Genomic DNA, 16,046 nt, shown 5'->3' on the forward strand with positions numbered 1-16,046 from the left:
CACCCGCTGCCCCATGTTGGGATGGTTCCCCTGCAGCTGCACTGCCCAGCCTGGGGCACCCTGCACCCCCAGAGCTGCAGCACCCTTGGCTGTTGGTGGCCCTGAGGGACACGGACCCTGCTGCCCCAGCAGAGTGCTGAGGCCACTGGTGTGCTACTCCTGCAGTGCAAATTCACTACAGTATTTACTATTTACTCTCCTGAACTTTCAGATAGGTCTCAACATCCTAAATTTCCATATTCTAAGATGTCAGGGTCTGATTTCCATCCAAAGTCAGCACGTGGACTCTAAAATCTTACTTTTATTAAATTGCTAATTTCTGGACCATTTCTTAAGTATTCGCTCAAAAATTACAGTGTATCTGTTGACAAAAAGAGAGTAGTAAAAAACAGCTTGTGGCTTTTGCTCTTGCTCTGGATTACCATTATCAAAGCTGAAATTCCTGGCCTTTCCTCACCTATCAAATTCCTTTTAAGAAACAAGTAATGTTTTCACTATAATAAAAAGTTTGCCAAGAGGAGACAGTTGGCTTGTACAAGTATTGTGTATTACTATCAGTTAGCTTATTACTTTCTTTTCATTAAGAACCATTTCAGCAGACTGGGTTTTGTGTGGGTTGGGAGGTTTTTCTTTCTGTTTTTAAAGGAACATATAGAAATCTGGAGACTACTGCTCCTGTTAACAAGCTCACAAACGAACACTAAATCCTAAACCACAAATGCTAAATATAAACTTTCCTGTGTCTGTGCTCTCATAATGCAAGACAGCAACCAGTTCCTCTTTTGCTCTCTTGTTGAATTTCATGAGAAGTTGACAGCTCTTGTCACCTACTCATTAATTGTTAAGGACTCAGGAATACAAAGACATTTCCTTGGATTATGCTGTTTTTAAAACACATCTCCTTCCATCGCTAAAATTAGTACCAGGGGCACGCATGCTTTTGGAAGACTTGTTTCTATTGTACACTCTTCTACTTGACACCCGTAATTAAAACTGGGTAAGTCTCCAACAGATTTTAGTGGTTCAGAAAATTCTTTACTTTAAACTACTACGTGGGGAACCAGCACTGATGTATTTCTCTTCTTAAAAACTAGAATTTATCCTTCTTTAGTCTTTGATTTGGCCTCCTCTCATTTTAGGACCAAGAGGGCACGTAATTTCTATTTTGTTGCTTGTTCCACAAATAAACTGACCAAGACCAGGCAATTTAATGCCCATGTGGAACAATACAGAGAGCTGTCTTCCTTCTAAGTAGGAGAGAGGACAAAGAACCCAACCCCTCAGAAACCTCGGCAGCTGGGCATCAAGGCAGGAGCTGGAATGGAAGGGAGAGGCATGACAGCACATTCACCCAGGGAGAAAACAGCAACGGCCCATGGGAAGACACACAATGGCCAGGAGAGAATGCCACAGGATTTTATGCTTGCTTACAACAGCATGTTTATCAAGTGCTTCAATCTCTGCCTTTGTTTTTATTTACTATTTTCTAATGACTAAAGGCTTCCAACTAACTTTATACAGTAAATATTCACCTTGAAATGAATTGATGCATGTGCCACAGTTAAATCACATGCTGCCAGTATACTGACAAATGCAGAAACAATTTTACTTGAAATAGTAAGAACAACCTCTTACATAAGGCAAAGAAATTCTGAAGTTCTTTTCCTGGTACTAAATATCGCAACAAGATTTATTTCCTATCAACATTACTTAAAAGTAATTTTTACACTCCCCCGCAAATGTCCAACAGTGTTAGATTGAATAAAACAACCTATATCCTCAGTAAATACCTGAGTTGAGATGCCAAAACTAGCTCTGCAAGCACGGGTAGAGCAGATGGGTGAGCAGCAGTTCAATACACATCCCTGTGTCAAAGACTATCCAAAAAGGACAACTTGAATCGCGTTGAAACCACTGTAATGGAAGAAAGTGTGCTTCCCACTACTCAAGATAACGTAAAGAACAGTATCAACCCCTTCCTTTGTTCATTTCCTGACTGAATGCCTGCAACATGAAAAGGTATTTATATCATGTGTGATGCTATCGGTACGCACACACGTACAGTAGCACCCCAGCATGAATGAGTACTGCAGAACATTACAAAACGCAAAAAAACACCCTCACCAAAACAAAAATCCCCACACTGTTCTCCAACCTGAAGTATTTGGCATGTTTTGCATTGCAGAGAGAATTGGTTTTAAGATTAGCTGGAGAATTTTTACTCTTTGATTTACATTATGTTTCCCTGTCTGGTTTTGTGAAGAGAGATGAACGCAGCTCTACCATGTCTCCCTCCATCTGTCTACATTTTAGTGTTGCATATTTTGAAACAGCAGGTTAATTTTAAGTAAGCATGAGAGCTGGATTTGAGGTGGAGGGCCCTCCTGCCCCCCAACAGAGGTCCTGAAGATACCAGGGTTTATCTTTAGCATTAAAATCAGCATTCAGACAGCAAAGGTAGGACCTCTCAGTGCTCTTATGGAAGGCAGGCAGGAGGATCTTCACAGGCCAGTCAACACACACACACTCCAGCCTAGCTGTGGCATGTGGATGTCTTATTAAACTTGCAGGGAGAAAAAAAAACAAAAAAAAGGGCAAAAAATGATCTGAAACCTGAAACTACATATATGCACAGAGCGGAAGGCGCTGCAATGGGAGGGCGGTGGCAAAGCGCGCAGAATGAAGCCACAACCAACCACAGTACAGTATCTCCACGTTACATGAAACAACTTATTTATCCTTTCTCGAAATCCAACAATCTCAGGCACCTATTTCACAATCCCTTTAAGCTGGCTGGTGCGAGCTCACATTGCCACAGCAAAGAGCATTCCTGCCCTCTCCCCCAATCCTGACCGCCCCGTTCGAGCCCTCGCGCCATCTGCTCTCTCTGTAACAAAGAGCAAAACCGTCCCTTCAAAGACCTGACAGTCTCACAAACCACAAGCCTTCTCCTGCTAAAGCCAGCAATTAACAAAGCCAGGCCTAGGAAGAATTAATGTGTGACTCGATCCCGGGGAACAGGCTGGAGACCTAAGCAACTGGGGATGACAAAGACCTGGGTTGTGAGCTGCAGTAATGCTTCGTTTGCCAGTTCTTAGATGTTCTGAGGGGTACATAAAAAAAATTGAGGCTTCCAAGGAATTTAATCTGATTGGTATCAACACTACATAAACTGGGCTTGCTTACACTGCAGCCTGCTTATGTTTACATTTAGTACTGTCTAAAATGATTTTGTTGTAAATATTTTGCTTTAAAGAGATTGTTTGGTTACTGGCTACTATTATTATTCTTCCTGGAAGGAAGAGAATGATGGGCCATGAGCCAACACCAAACTTCTTAAAGTTGATCAATCATGAACTCCAGCGTGGCCACTTGGAAAGCTGACTTTGCTGCTTTGGGGGTGCACAGACACAACCCTGCCATGTGCTGTGATACCACAAAACCAGCCTTAGTGAAGGGAGCAGCAAAATCATATAAAAAGCAGCACTACTGACTTGTGTTTAAAGCCTTGTGTGTCTTTTTCTGCTCCCCAAAACTGGAAATCAGTGCCCCAAAGTACCATCCTGAATGAAATTCCCAAAACCTCCAGAACCACAGGGCAGTGGAATTTTAAATCGGTGGATTTTCCTCTCCAGCAGCTGGCAGTCTGGAGAGTTATGTGCTACAGAAAGCACAAATATATCAGGCAGGATTTCTGGTTTTGGTGTTTTCTTTTCCAAGCTGGCACACTTAGAAGCTCCTCGGGTTTCAGAAAAGTAAAGAGTATCCAAAACAAAATGGATGGCTGAGACCAGAGGAACAACTTGACAGGCTTGCTGGTGCACAATCAAGTGACAGCACTGAATGCCATAGTATCTACTCCACTTACCCAACGTGCTTGTTTATACTAGCACTTATAAGACTAGCTTGTTTATACAGTTATATACAAAATATAACTGCTACCCATATACAACCAGAGAGCCAAGGCCATGTGGACTCCTGCCATTTTCAGGGACTACAATCAGAAAAAGACATTTAGCACATTAGATTTCAAGCGTACCAGCACAGCTATTGTGGACCACTGCCACCTGGACAACTGGGACACGCAGAGGAAATAGCAAGCTGGCCAGGAGCTCGTCAGGGCTTTCAGCACGTCCTAACTACCTAGCAAGCTTCCAGCCTCCCTGGGTACATTCTTGTGATCACAGGAAAAGGTGATGGGTTTGCTCCTGGAGCTCAGTACCCATCCTCACTCTGAACGCCCATCGATGAGTGGGCTGGACTGAGAAAGGAACCAGCCACAATCAGAATTAAATGACACTAGCTGTCATTCTGAATCTGTGACAAGATGTGAGCATCAAGCCTTGCAATACCATGCATGTATATAAGTTTATATCATTTCTAAGGCTATCGAAGGAGTCACAGGTATTTTTAGAAGCTGGCTGGTGGGACCCACATGGTGACCTTTGGTCAAAAAGTACATGGCACTATGACGGGGAGGGGACTGGACTGTGGCAGTTAAAAAACCTTTCCTTTGACCTTAGAGGCCAGGAGAGGGCTGTCATGGCGTGCTTCCAGGCACATACATGGTTGCATGTGGCTTGTCAGTGGCTGTAAGCCAAAATGAAACCGAAGAAAATGAGTGCTAGCTAGCCCCATGCCAATGACAAGAAGGGCCAGAGTCTTACAGAGTACTGTAAGCCTTCTCATTGTGAGCTAGAAGGGTGAAAGAAATGAAAACAGTGACTTAGCTAAGTGCACCCAAAACAGCAGAACACCAAAATGCTTAGCCTGCAAACTCAAATAAGGCTTCAGCCATGTAGTAACAAAGGACACACAGCCAATTTTCCTCTTAGCAAGAAGAGGAGCCATGAATTCCATGTGAATATGGACAATAACAAACAGCTCTTAAAACTACCAAAGTTTATCACACAGAACTTCTGATCAGCTCGAATCCAGCTCTACAAATAATCCACAAACATCTGAATATTTCAGGCTCAAAGGTTGAAGGGAGCATGGAAAAAGGGGTACACTTTTACCTAACCCAGGGAATTAGCTGCAATGCACCACAGAAACCAGGGCTTCCCCACTGCCAGACATGACAAACAGGTTCTCTGCAACCCGCCGGGTCACACACAAGAGGACACGGCACAATATGGTCCCTGCTCAGCCAAGGAAGAAAATCCTATGGGGTAAAAACATAAGAAGGCTAAAAGTGAAGGCTTCCTTTTGAAAAGCTACTCTATATAGAATTGTGAGTTAAAGATTTTCTTACAATCTTGCCAAACAACAAGGCAAAACTTGGTTCTGTAGGACCTGCTTCAACTCTCCAGGAGCCGAGTCTAATTGCATCCTTTCCAAACCAGTATAAAGACTGCGAGTTTCATACCAACACGGGTAACTCATTATTTGGGGAACAGAGAACAGAAAAGAGAACAAGATTCTCTTGATGATGGCTCTTCTTTCTCTAATACAACCCGAGGGAACAAGCTCAAATGTAATTGCAACCTTTGTGGGCAGCAGCGCTCTTGGGTTGTATGAGGCAGCAGAATAGACAAAGATTATTAGTTTACATATCAGGCACACTGATGGCTTCTTCTCCTACATCATTTTGCTATTGTTCAAGGATTAACCTGTTGCCCTACTGCACGACAACTGGAGGAACATCTACTACATTCCTAAAAATACTGATTTTCTATACAAGCACTATATTATGGTTTTGTTTCAGCAACAGCAACTAATAGGGTTTGGAAGTTTTTTGCCTGAGATATAGCTAATGGCGGCCTATTTAGTCAGTATCACAGACTTATGCAAAATTTCGTATCCTATTTATCTAATTGTTTGCCATTTTCCACATTTTTAAAAGATATTTGTAATTGCTTTCAAGTTTCACACTGTTATAGGTACTGCTGGGTATTGCAGGAGCTAATCCAGGACTGGTATTGAAAAGCCGTTTGAATTTTTGTTAAGGTCAATGCAACATTTAAGAATCTGAATTGACTTCAAGGCCATTTACATTACTTGGATGTAATTATTTAGTGTTCAACTGAATTAAGCCTAATAATCTTAACAAGCTGGCATTAATTGTGCTCTTTTGAAAGTGACTTTCATCCTGTATTTATTCCTTTTTTCTTTTCAACTTACTGAAGTGTATCATGCAGTTACTGATTGCTATTCATCAATAAACTTAAAGGTTTGGTTGCATACAAAGTGTTATACACTCCCTCTTCTGGCAATATCTTAAAAACACAGTTTCTAGACTTTCTGTGTAGCAAATGTTAAATTTGAAATGTATTGCCTGGGAGAAAAAAAAAATAAGAACAGAAAAACAACAAAACATTTTCATGTCAGTGCCTGGAAGTTTGCTTTTAAAAAGGCAGCAAACAGACCATCAAAAATTACTAATTAACAGGTGAAAATTACTTGACATGATGCCTCAGTAGGAAGCAGCTTACCTACTTTGTAGCTGTGCTGAAAAACAAACTGTTAATTTTTATGAGAACAGTGTCATCTCGAGTTTTCCCAAAAGCATGACCTGAGGTCACCACGGGATGCACTACTGCTGCCAGTGAGAATCCAGCGTTCAGAGCACTGCCTGCTTTTCCTGAGGCAGCAGATGCTGAAGTTCCTATAAAACACGGTTTCTATGTAGGTCCAGCGTGGGTAACTTTTCTCCATCTAGTACACTGCCTCCTTTCCTCTCCATTTGCAGAGAACTGGTGGGCATTTATCTTCCTGCTCTGCTGCAAAAGCTGTGTGCACATCCTATGCATGTCCTAGCCTCTAAAAAAAGAACAACCCCAAAACTATTTAGAGCACTGAAAATGAGGAATTTTAAACTAAAGATGTCCAGAAAGAAACAGTAGAGGGGATGTACAGGAAAACAGAAGATGACCTATTGGTATGTGCACTCGCACGCACGTGCTGATCTCTTTCTCTATCAGTGCCTGATAAAGCTGGCAGAGGTGTCTCTAGGACACCCTGCTGTTCCCCTCCACCCCCCATCAAAATGTGCAAGACCTAGGAACGCCATGACCTTATACAAACCACACTAACAGCATTGCTGGGAAAACATTAAGAGAGGAAGAACTAAGGAAAAAGCTTTTGTTTGCTTTGCCCTATTAAACCTCTCCTCCTTTCTTTCACTTTTCTCCCTCAACACAGAGCAATAAAAACCAGACCCATACCTACTTCATTCTCCCTCCTGCAAGGTCGTTTTCTCCTGCCTTCCTTATTTAGCTTCCTCCTCAGCATCTTCATCTATTTCTTTTTAAAATGTATTTCACTTACATTCTTTCTTTTTGGTTTCCCTTTTTAGCTATTCCCCCCTCCCACCCGTGCCCTCTCTTTCCCCTCCTCGGACACATACCCGCCCAGACTGCCAACCACTCAACTCTGGCTGCGCTGAGCCAGCCCTGCCAAAGCTGCCATTCTCCTGCCTGCACTGGCTGGCTGCTGCTGCCCCAGCTGGGTGGTGCACAGCTCTGCAACAGGTATCTTTGGCAAAAAAAAATCATGGAATTGATGGTTACCGATGAGATTTCCTATCTTCCCTCTGTGGTTGTCCTCACAGAGAGAGACGATGTGCATAGCCTCTCTCTTCTGAATGCATCAGTTGTTCAAAGAGTTGGTTGACAGGATGAGAGCAACTTGAAACTATGGGCTTCCATGAAAAAAATACCCCAAAACACCAAATCCACAAAATCTGAAACACAGCAGAAAAACACCCGAACTCTTTTATTCCTAACAGTTCATTAGTCAACACAATTTTACAAGCTTCCCAGAAGACCTCTCCCTGGAATCACAAGGAGCTGTGATGTTTGAGGTTTGCATTTCTTGGAACAATCTGCAGAGTTCATGAGAACACACATTTCTCCCCCCAAAAATAAATGAGGAAGTCCTTAGAAATAATTGATCTGCGTGTGGTTAGCTTTGGAAATTATTTCTAACCCCACCCTCTGATGCTCACTGACACATTCCCAGCTCTCCTCTACGACAGCAGAAATCCTGCCCTTTTTTTTTTTCCCTACTCTGATTCAGGCTTCTCCCACCTCCCCAGCTCTTAAACAGGTTGCAGCTTCATTCTTCCGCACTCAGCTCAGGGCTGCGTGCCAAGCCCGGCGTGCCCATGGCCTGCCCTCACAACGCGTGCCACCTCCTCTGGCCCAGCTCCAGCCAGAAGGAGTGGCTTAGTCATTAGAAAGAGCCCTTTTAGCTGGGAAGGAAAACTTCCAAGGATGTGGAGCATGTAGAACAGCCTTCCCTGAACCTGCAGAAAACCTGAAGCGATGGTTACGAGAGCTGTGAGCTGCTCCACGTGCCATTTCATCACTCAAGATGGATTTTGAGCAGTGAAACCCATCAGTGACTTTAGACTGGTTAGCGCTCACTTGTCAATCATTTTTAATCACAGACCTGATGCGACTCCTCCAGCTGGCTTCTTCCGAAGTGAAGCTGTAGTCAAATATAATCAACAGCCACTTTTTATCAGAACTACTACTTCTTTTTAGGTCTTACTTAAATCTGTTGATCAGCACACTAACTTTCTCCCTCTCACTGAACAGCTATTTCTGTAAGTGACAGTGAACGTGGCTCTGCTTCCTCTTTTCCCACAAAGATAAAAATCTTTGTTTTCTTTCTTTCCACTTGTTCTTCCCCCATTGATGCTGACTTCAAAAAGGGGGCTGCAGAACCCAGTCTCCAAATACCTTGCAAGGAGATCACTATAAAAGAAGAGAGGTTTCATGAACCCTTGCATAATTTTTTGTTAGCTGGGTTTCAAAGTACTTCAGCATTTTAGTAAGAATGGAATAAAAAATACCCCAAAACATATTCTCAATCCAGCTAGTAATAAATCACTACCAGGTAGGTCTTCTGCTGTGACAGAACAACACCAAATTCGATTCACACTAACCAAAGGTTAAAAGCATGTTAGTTTATATTATTTTAGCACACACACATGCTGTAGGTAGAGTAACATGAGTTACAGGATAAGCAGTAAACTGAACAGGTAATTTCTTTTTTAAATCTGAAGCCAAACATTGGTTAGCTTGACAAATCCATGTACCCACAAAAAAGGAGGAAGCTTTACTAGAGATCTGCCATCAGCTTCTCAGACTCCCTACACTTTCATGTAACAAAGACCACAGCCATGACTTTTACAAAAATAACCTCCTGCACGTGAAGCATTTGCAATGTGTGGTAGTTTGAGCCTGGCTGGAGGCCAGATGCCCACCAAAGTTGCTCTATCACTCCCCTTTTCAGCTGGACAGGGGGGAAAAATATATACTGAGAGGCTTAGGAGTCAAGATAAGGACAGGGAGAGATCATTCCACAACTGTCGCAGACAAAACAGACTCAACACAGAATAAAGGAAAGAAAACTCTCTAATTTATTACACTACACACAGTGAAACCAGCCAGATAATGAGAAGTGTGACCAGACCTTAAAACACCTCCCTCCATCCTTCCCTTCTTAGCAGACTTCAGTCATGATTTTGCTCCCTTCTTCCCCCGCATTGTGGCATGGGGAGGGGCAGAGAATGGGGGAATGGGGATTTGGGTCAGTTCCTTATGAGTTGTTTTCCTTCTTGGCAGGGAGGAGGGGCCATTCCTCACACCCTTCACCTGCTGCACCATGGGGTCCCACCCACAAGAGACAGTCCTTCATGAACTTCTTGAATGCGAGTCCTTTCCCATAGGGCTTCAGCTCTTCACCAGCTGCCCCAGTGTGAGTCACTTCTATGTGGTGCAGTCATAAATCACAGAATGTCTCTCAAGCCCAGACTGCTCCAGCCTGGTCCTCCATGGAGTTACAAGCCCCCCCCAGCATACCTGTTCCACTGTGCGTGTGTGTGTCTTCATCTCTCTCTGTCTCTCTCCACGGGATGTAGGTTTTCCCAGGAGCTTGCTCCAACATGGGTCCCAGCATCTTCCATGTGTCTCCACCTGCTTGCTCCTGCATGGGGTCTCCACACTGGCTGTAGATGGGATCTCTGCTGCCTGTCATCTGCCATGGGCTGCGAGCAGACAACTCACTCCACCATGGTTTTCTCCACAGGCTGCAGGAGAATCCTTCTCTCTGGTGCCTGGAGCACCTCCTGCCCATCCCACCCCTTCTTCACTGACCTCTGTGTCTGTGGAGTTTCTTACATCTCCTCACTCCCTTCTCTGGTAGCAAAAAGCAACCACTTGCTTTTTTTTTTTTTCCCCTCCAAAACGTGATTCCCAGAGGCCCTGTGACCATCGCTGATGGGCTTGGCCTTGGTCAGCAATGGGTCCAGCCTTAAGCCCAGCTGGTGTTTATTGTCAGGCCTGAGGGAAGCTTCTGGCTGCTTCTTGCAGAAGCCACCTCTGCAGCACCCCTCCTCCACCAGAACCCTGCCACACAAAACCACAACACGGCACCACCGATAACCACAGCACCTAACTACATCGCTCCTTAAAATGTGTGTGGCAGAACCTGCGACTTTAAATCCCAACAAGCACACTTAGGGTTCAGCTAGTGGCTTTGGGGTACACATTTCAAAGCGTAAAATACATTTAGAGCTGCATTCCAGGGGGTAATAGTTTCCTGTTTAATGATGCACCATTTAAACACAACTAAATAATCTGATTTTATTTTCTCCTTGTTTTTTTTTTTCCCTGAAGTGAATCCTGTGCCGACCTCTGAGCCCATTCCCTTCTGGGAATAAGCCAAGATGATTCTTGCAAAAGCTACAGAATTTCTCAACTCTCTGCCAAGAAGAAATTAAAACTAGCTGTTGTTGGACCGGACACTAAGATCCAACTGCTGGAATCTGGACTGTGCGAACTACGGCGAGAGGATGGTTTATTTAAACAGAAGCTGCTGAAGCTGCCAATGATAATTTGTTAAATCATATACATTAACTCGAGCCATAACATGCCAAATGCCACCTGTGCACATTTGGCAATAGGCTTGGCAGATTACTCCAGCACATCTGTGACACAACATAAAATATCCAAGTTTTATTTCTGTTATTAGACTACTACAGAAGATTACTGATACCCAGGAAAATTCCTGCAATTTATAGAAAAGGTTTTCATACTACTTTAGTGAATAGTGGACACTCAATTACTGAAACAAATTGCTTGCTGCGAGAAGTGTGCAGGCCATAATGAAGGCTTATTCCTGCAAAACACAGATGAGCTCGAGCAACCTCCTACAAGGAAAAAAAACCCCAAACCCCACCAAATAAAAAACCCCACCAAACAACACTCCCCTCCCCCTCCATCCTCAGGTCCAATGGCTTTGGAACAAGATTCAGTACATTCCTTTCTCTTCCTATCTGCTTCAAAAGCTGTCTTGTACAGACACTTTAACTTTGCAATTCATGCTAAGCACTTTATTCTGTTCTAAGCAAGCAATATCTGCAGAACTTTAAAAAAAACCCCAACAAACCCAAAGGCTCAAAAACTTAAAAACACTAACTACTGACGTCAGGTTTTCCAGAACAATTAGTTGCTGTCAAATTTGAGGTAACAGAAAGAGGGTAGGGCAAATTTATATTCAATTCGTACTATGTCAGAAGAAACTAAGCTGCAGGAGCTTAATACTTGAACTACAGATGATATCCAAAATACAACAGCATATTGTCAGGGATAGTTAACAGATCGTTTATCCCAATTAAAATCACAACAAGGATCACATGTTCTCTCCCAATCCAAGCACTTAACACCAACACCAAAACCCCCTTACGACCAGCCAAAGCAGTAAAGCTGCTAACTAGAGGTGGGCGTGAGAACTGGCTGAGGGAGGAAGGAGTAGGGTTTTACAATTAGGTGAAGGAGATTCACGAGAGACCTCCCACTGACTTGCAGGATGGACCCAAGTAAGTACCACAAGTGAACACGTCTCTCTACTGCCAGGATTTGCCCTCAGAGTCTCTCCAGGCTGAGGATAGGGTGGTGTGATGACATTCTCTACTCCAATCTGAAGCCTCAAAAAGCTGGAATATGTTAAAGCTATATTAATTAATTGTCTCTTAAGCTACTTTTATATCAATCTACTCAGCATTATTACACATCATTGAATCAAATCTCACAACCTCTGAGGAATCACAAAAGGTGGGTAAGTCCATAGCATTACCCCTGCTCTGCAGCTTACCCATCGGAAACCAAACCCCTTAAGCGATGCCCCACCTGCACTCAGAGCAGCAGCAAGCAAAGCTGACAGTACTGCTCACCTTTGCCACCCCATGCCAAACCGGTGGAAGTTAATCAAAACACTGGGCATAGCTTTTCAATGACTCAACAGTCTGACACACCATTATCATCTCTTTCCAATACCTACTGTATTAATGGTTTTCACAATTACCCCATGACTCACAAGCACCTCTCAGGTTACGTTTCACAGGTAGCCTTCCTTATTCCTGCTGAGAGTTTAACCCTACTCAATATTTACAGAAAACAAGGCACAGAGGAAACAACTCTGCAATGACCCTAGGAAAAATTGGAAGGAAGAAACCCCAACACCTCTACGCTGCTGCTACTTCCATTCTGCTGAGCTACCACCTCCCCTCCGAGCCACAGAGCAGCCCGGATGGTGCAGAGAAGCAGCTCTCCTCAGACAGGAGGCTGATAACCACAGGGAGATGCGATAAACCCGGGGTGGAAGGGCTGACACACCAGCAAAAGGTCGTACAGCCTGAAAACCACATCACTTCAGGGTTTCCACAAACAACCTGAAGTAACTGTCACAATGGCTTCCTCAAAACGCCTCGGTGCGGCACAGAACCGTACCTGGCACCTGGGGATGACACAGGCACAGCCTGCTGCCTGCGGAGGGGGCATTCTTGAGTAGCACAACTGTTAGCAATTTAACAGGCAGAAAAGTACTTTTTACTGTAAGAACTGACTTACTAAAGGGAGAAACTGTGCAGACACTTAAAAACTGTACCTGGTTTAAATACAGAGGGAGGGTCTACAAAGACTCTGGAGATGCTGTTACATGATCACCAAATACTTTGTATTCTCAGAAGAGGTCATCACAGTAAGCCATCTCAGGTGCTTCACCCATGAGGCTGAAGGCCTGAATGTTACACCTTTTTCCTGTTTTTCACCTCTGAATTGATCTTGAGCCATCCAAGAAAGATGCTGATACCATGCAAGTGTAACAATTCATAAACCAGCAACAATAATAATAGCAATAAAGGACTTAAATCCCTTGTCCAGCCCTACAAATGAAGCAGCTGAGATCTGACAGAGCACAGAGGGTTTATCCTGAAACAACTCCTATGCAGCTGGCCAGCCTGCTCCTGTGCCTCCAGAATCCCAGCATCACAGCTGCCCTACACCAATGGGTAACACCCTTCCAGTGTACTGACAGTCAGCTGCTGTACATAAGCCAAAGACCACAAGCAGACTTCAGATATCTCATTCTATCAGACTTTAAAATCTAACCCACACACAGTCTTGTGCATCACAAGCACGTCACCAACTTTTACAAGCCAGTGACAGTATATATACCAGCAATACAGAATAAATTATTAAAATGCTAATTCATATACCAAAGGGTTCTTAGATTGCCTCAGAAAGTAGGATTTAGTTTTGAATGTCTCTTCTAGTCAAACCCACGAAATACATCCATTACATACATCAGAAATATGTGATTTGTATCAATATTTTACTAAAAAGGTAAAACACTCTGAAGAAAAAGGTTACATTTTAATGATTTCTGACTACTTGCGGTCCAGGGGAAAAAAAAGCCAGGATGTATTCTGCAATGCACTTTCAGCCTACCTAGTTTATCACAAACATGCTTTGGAAGAAATTAATTAGCTCATTAGGTTTAGTTAATAGTTTGTTTGGCCTTCCTTTGACCAAAGTGACATTTTGAAAGAGAGCATTCTACTTCAGAAAACAAAATCCCACGTGGCAAATTTCAAAGAACACCAAGTACAAGCGACACACACCACCAGGAGTTGTACAGTATTTTAAGAGATCATTATTTCTCTGGCAACAATTAAAAATAACTTTAAAAGACCCTAAACACATCACAAAGGTACAGCTTCATAGATGCACTACAATTTCTCAGAACTTGAAGTAACCTCTCCTTTATCAGTCCCTGAAATAATGCTTCCTATAAAAGAGCTAATTCAAGGAAAACGGTGTTGAATCCAGAGTGTTTTATTTTCTTGTTATTGTGATGGCTTACTTTTTGTTTTAAAAGAACTGGATGTTTGAGGCAATTTCTTTCTCCCCAAGTATGCTGTGTTAAAAATAAGAACACACCATCGCCTGGTAATCAATCTCCTGCTATATTTATCAGCTTTCAGATTCAATTTGCTAAAATGAGGGAGAACGACATAAGGATTTCAAGAATGTGAAGGCTGATAAGCAGCGAGGAGAGCACTAGCTCTACACAAAATCACCCAGCCAGCCTTCTTACCTTTCTGAGGCTTGAGAAACTAAGGTCCTTTAATGACGTTCACCCCACCCAAGCCTGTTTTTCTCATCAGAATGTCCCCGCCTGTTTCCTCTGCACACTGCAGCGTCTTCATTGTTCAGAATGGGCTTAAGAAATACTAACAACCACCTCATCATTTCCATCCCCTCCTACATTTATCTCAAAGTATCAATCTGCCATTGATGTAAGGTTAAATTAAGAGAAAGCTTCATGTTTAGAGATCACACTCCTGCACTGTGATGCAGAATAGGAACACTTATTTTTAAAAATGCTTATTAAAGCACTTTTGAAAAGTGCTTATTTTTAAAAATGTTTTCCATACCTTCAGTCTGTAGTTCTCTCTTCAATCCATCCTTTTAGGTTGCAAGTAGTGCTTACAAAAGAGTCTGCATTAACTTCTCATAACACGTTTAGGTCTGGTACAAGCAGCATTACAACACCCCAGGTTTTCACGTCCACGGCCAAGAAGCAGCACCGTAACTATTCAGTTCTCCAATCACCCACCAGGCTGTCATGCCCACAGCTATGACACTGGTTCCTACAGTATGGATGCCCAGTTGTCAGACAGTATGTGAAGATCACCACCTACTTTTACAAAGGCAATCCAAGGTACCTGCAGATACCCACAGCTCTCCATCACCACCAACCTCAGTCAGTTCCCTATTACTGACCTTGGACAGGAGATTCAACATGCCAACACCCAGAACTGGGAACCATCCAGTCCTCCCACATAAATTTATTTTTAACTGTCAGAATCAATTTAACATGATATTTTAGAAGGACTTATTGGACATCCCAACCTGATACTCAGCGACAGGTGAGAAATCATGCTGGCAAGGGATGGACTTGCTCTCAGTTAATACAAAGGCAACCAGAGTAAGAAAAGCTGACACCCTTCTGCTCTCCTGCTTCCCTACAGCTCTGGAGATTTACGTCCACAAAACTGTGGAGTTTTAAAAATAATTATTACTACTGCCATCCACAGAATCACAACCAAGCCAGTAAGAACTATGTCACAAAACCTATGGGATTATTCTCCAAGACATTCTGTGTGACATGACTGCAGCAATCAAGCAGCACGGACAGGGGTATAATTCACAAGGCACTGTAACACCAAAAAAACCCAAACCCAAGTGAGAGGTGGAAAACATAAGAAGTTCACACTCTGCATGGTGCAGAAGACCCTTTCCTATTCTCAAGACAGCAGCAGAAGCAAGCATGCCATTTCTTGCCAAGGGGCTGGAATATTTAAGATGCAAGAAAAGTCATCCTTTGCTCTCAATGCTAGAAGAGCCTCCCCACCCATACCCTGCATTTTCTATCCTAAACACAGAGGCAGTTGGTAGGTGCACTGGGAAAAGAGGGAACAAATACAAACACACACACACAGCGGGAGGAACGAGTAGCACAGAAGATGCTTTGTCCATCTTTTATTGGCATTTGGTTAGAAAACACCTCCTGAATTTCTCAAGAAACAAGAAGTGGAACCCCCGAAACCTCCTATCCAAATATTGGCATGAAATTGTTTGAGATTAGTTTCTAGACCTGAGAGGAGTATGAAAAAGAAGAACTGCCAACCTCCCCCAGTTCGGTTTGTAGGAAGTAACTGAGGACTTGAACTTGCACAGCACTTCACATTT

At 43.1% G+C, this 16,046-nt stretch overlaps 1 protein-coding gene across 1 annotated transcript in view; it reads right to left on the reverse strand.

Annotated features, from left to right (window-relative positions):
* The window catches only part of ATXN7 (ataxin 7), a gene marked incomplete at its 5' end in the record, with an annotated part of 62,028 nt that overhangs the window by 22,007 nt on the left and 23,975 nt on the right, over positions 1–16,046 (reverse strand). The window lies entirely within an intron of this gene.

This window comes from Gallinula chloropus (assembly GCF_964237585.1).
Source record: "Gallinula chloropus genome assembly, chromosome: 12".
Classification (NCBI taxonomy): Eukaryota; Metazoa; Chordata; class Aves; order Gruiformes; family Rallidae; genus Gallinula; species Gallinula chloropus.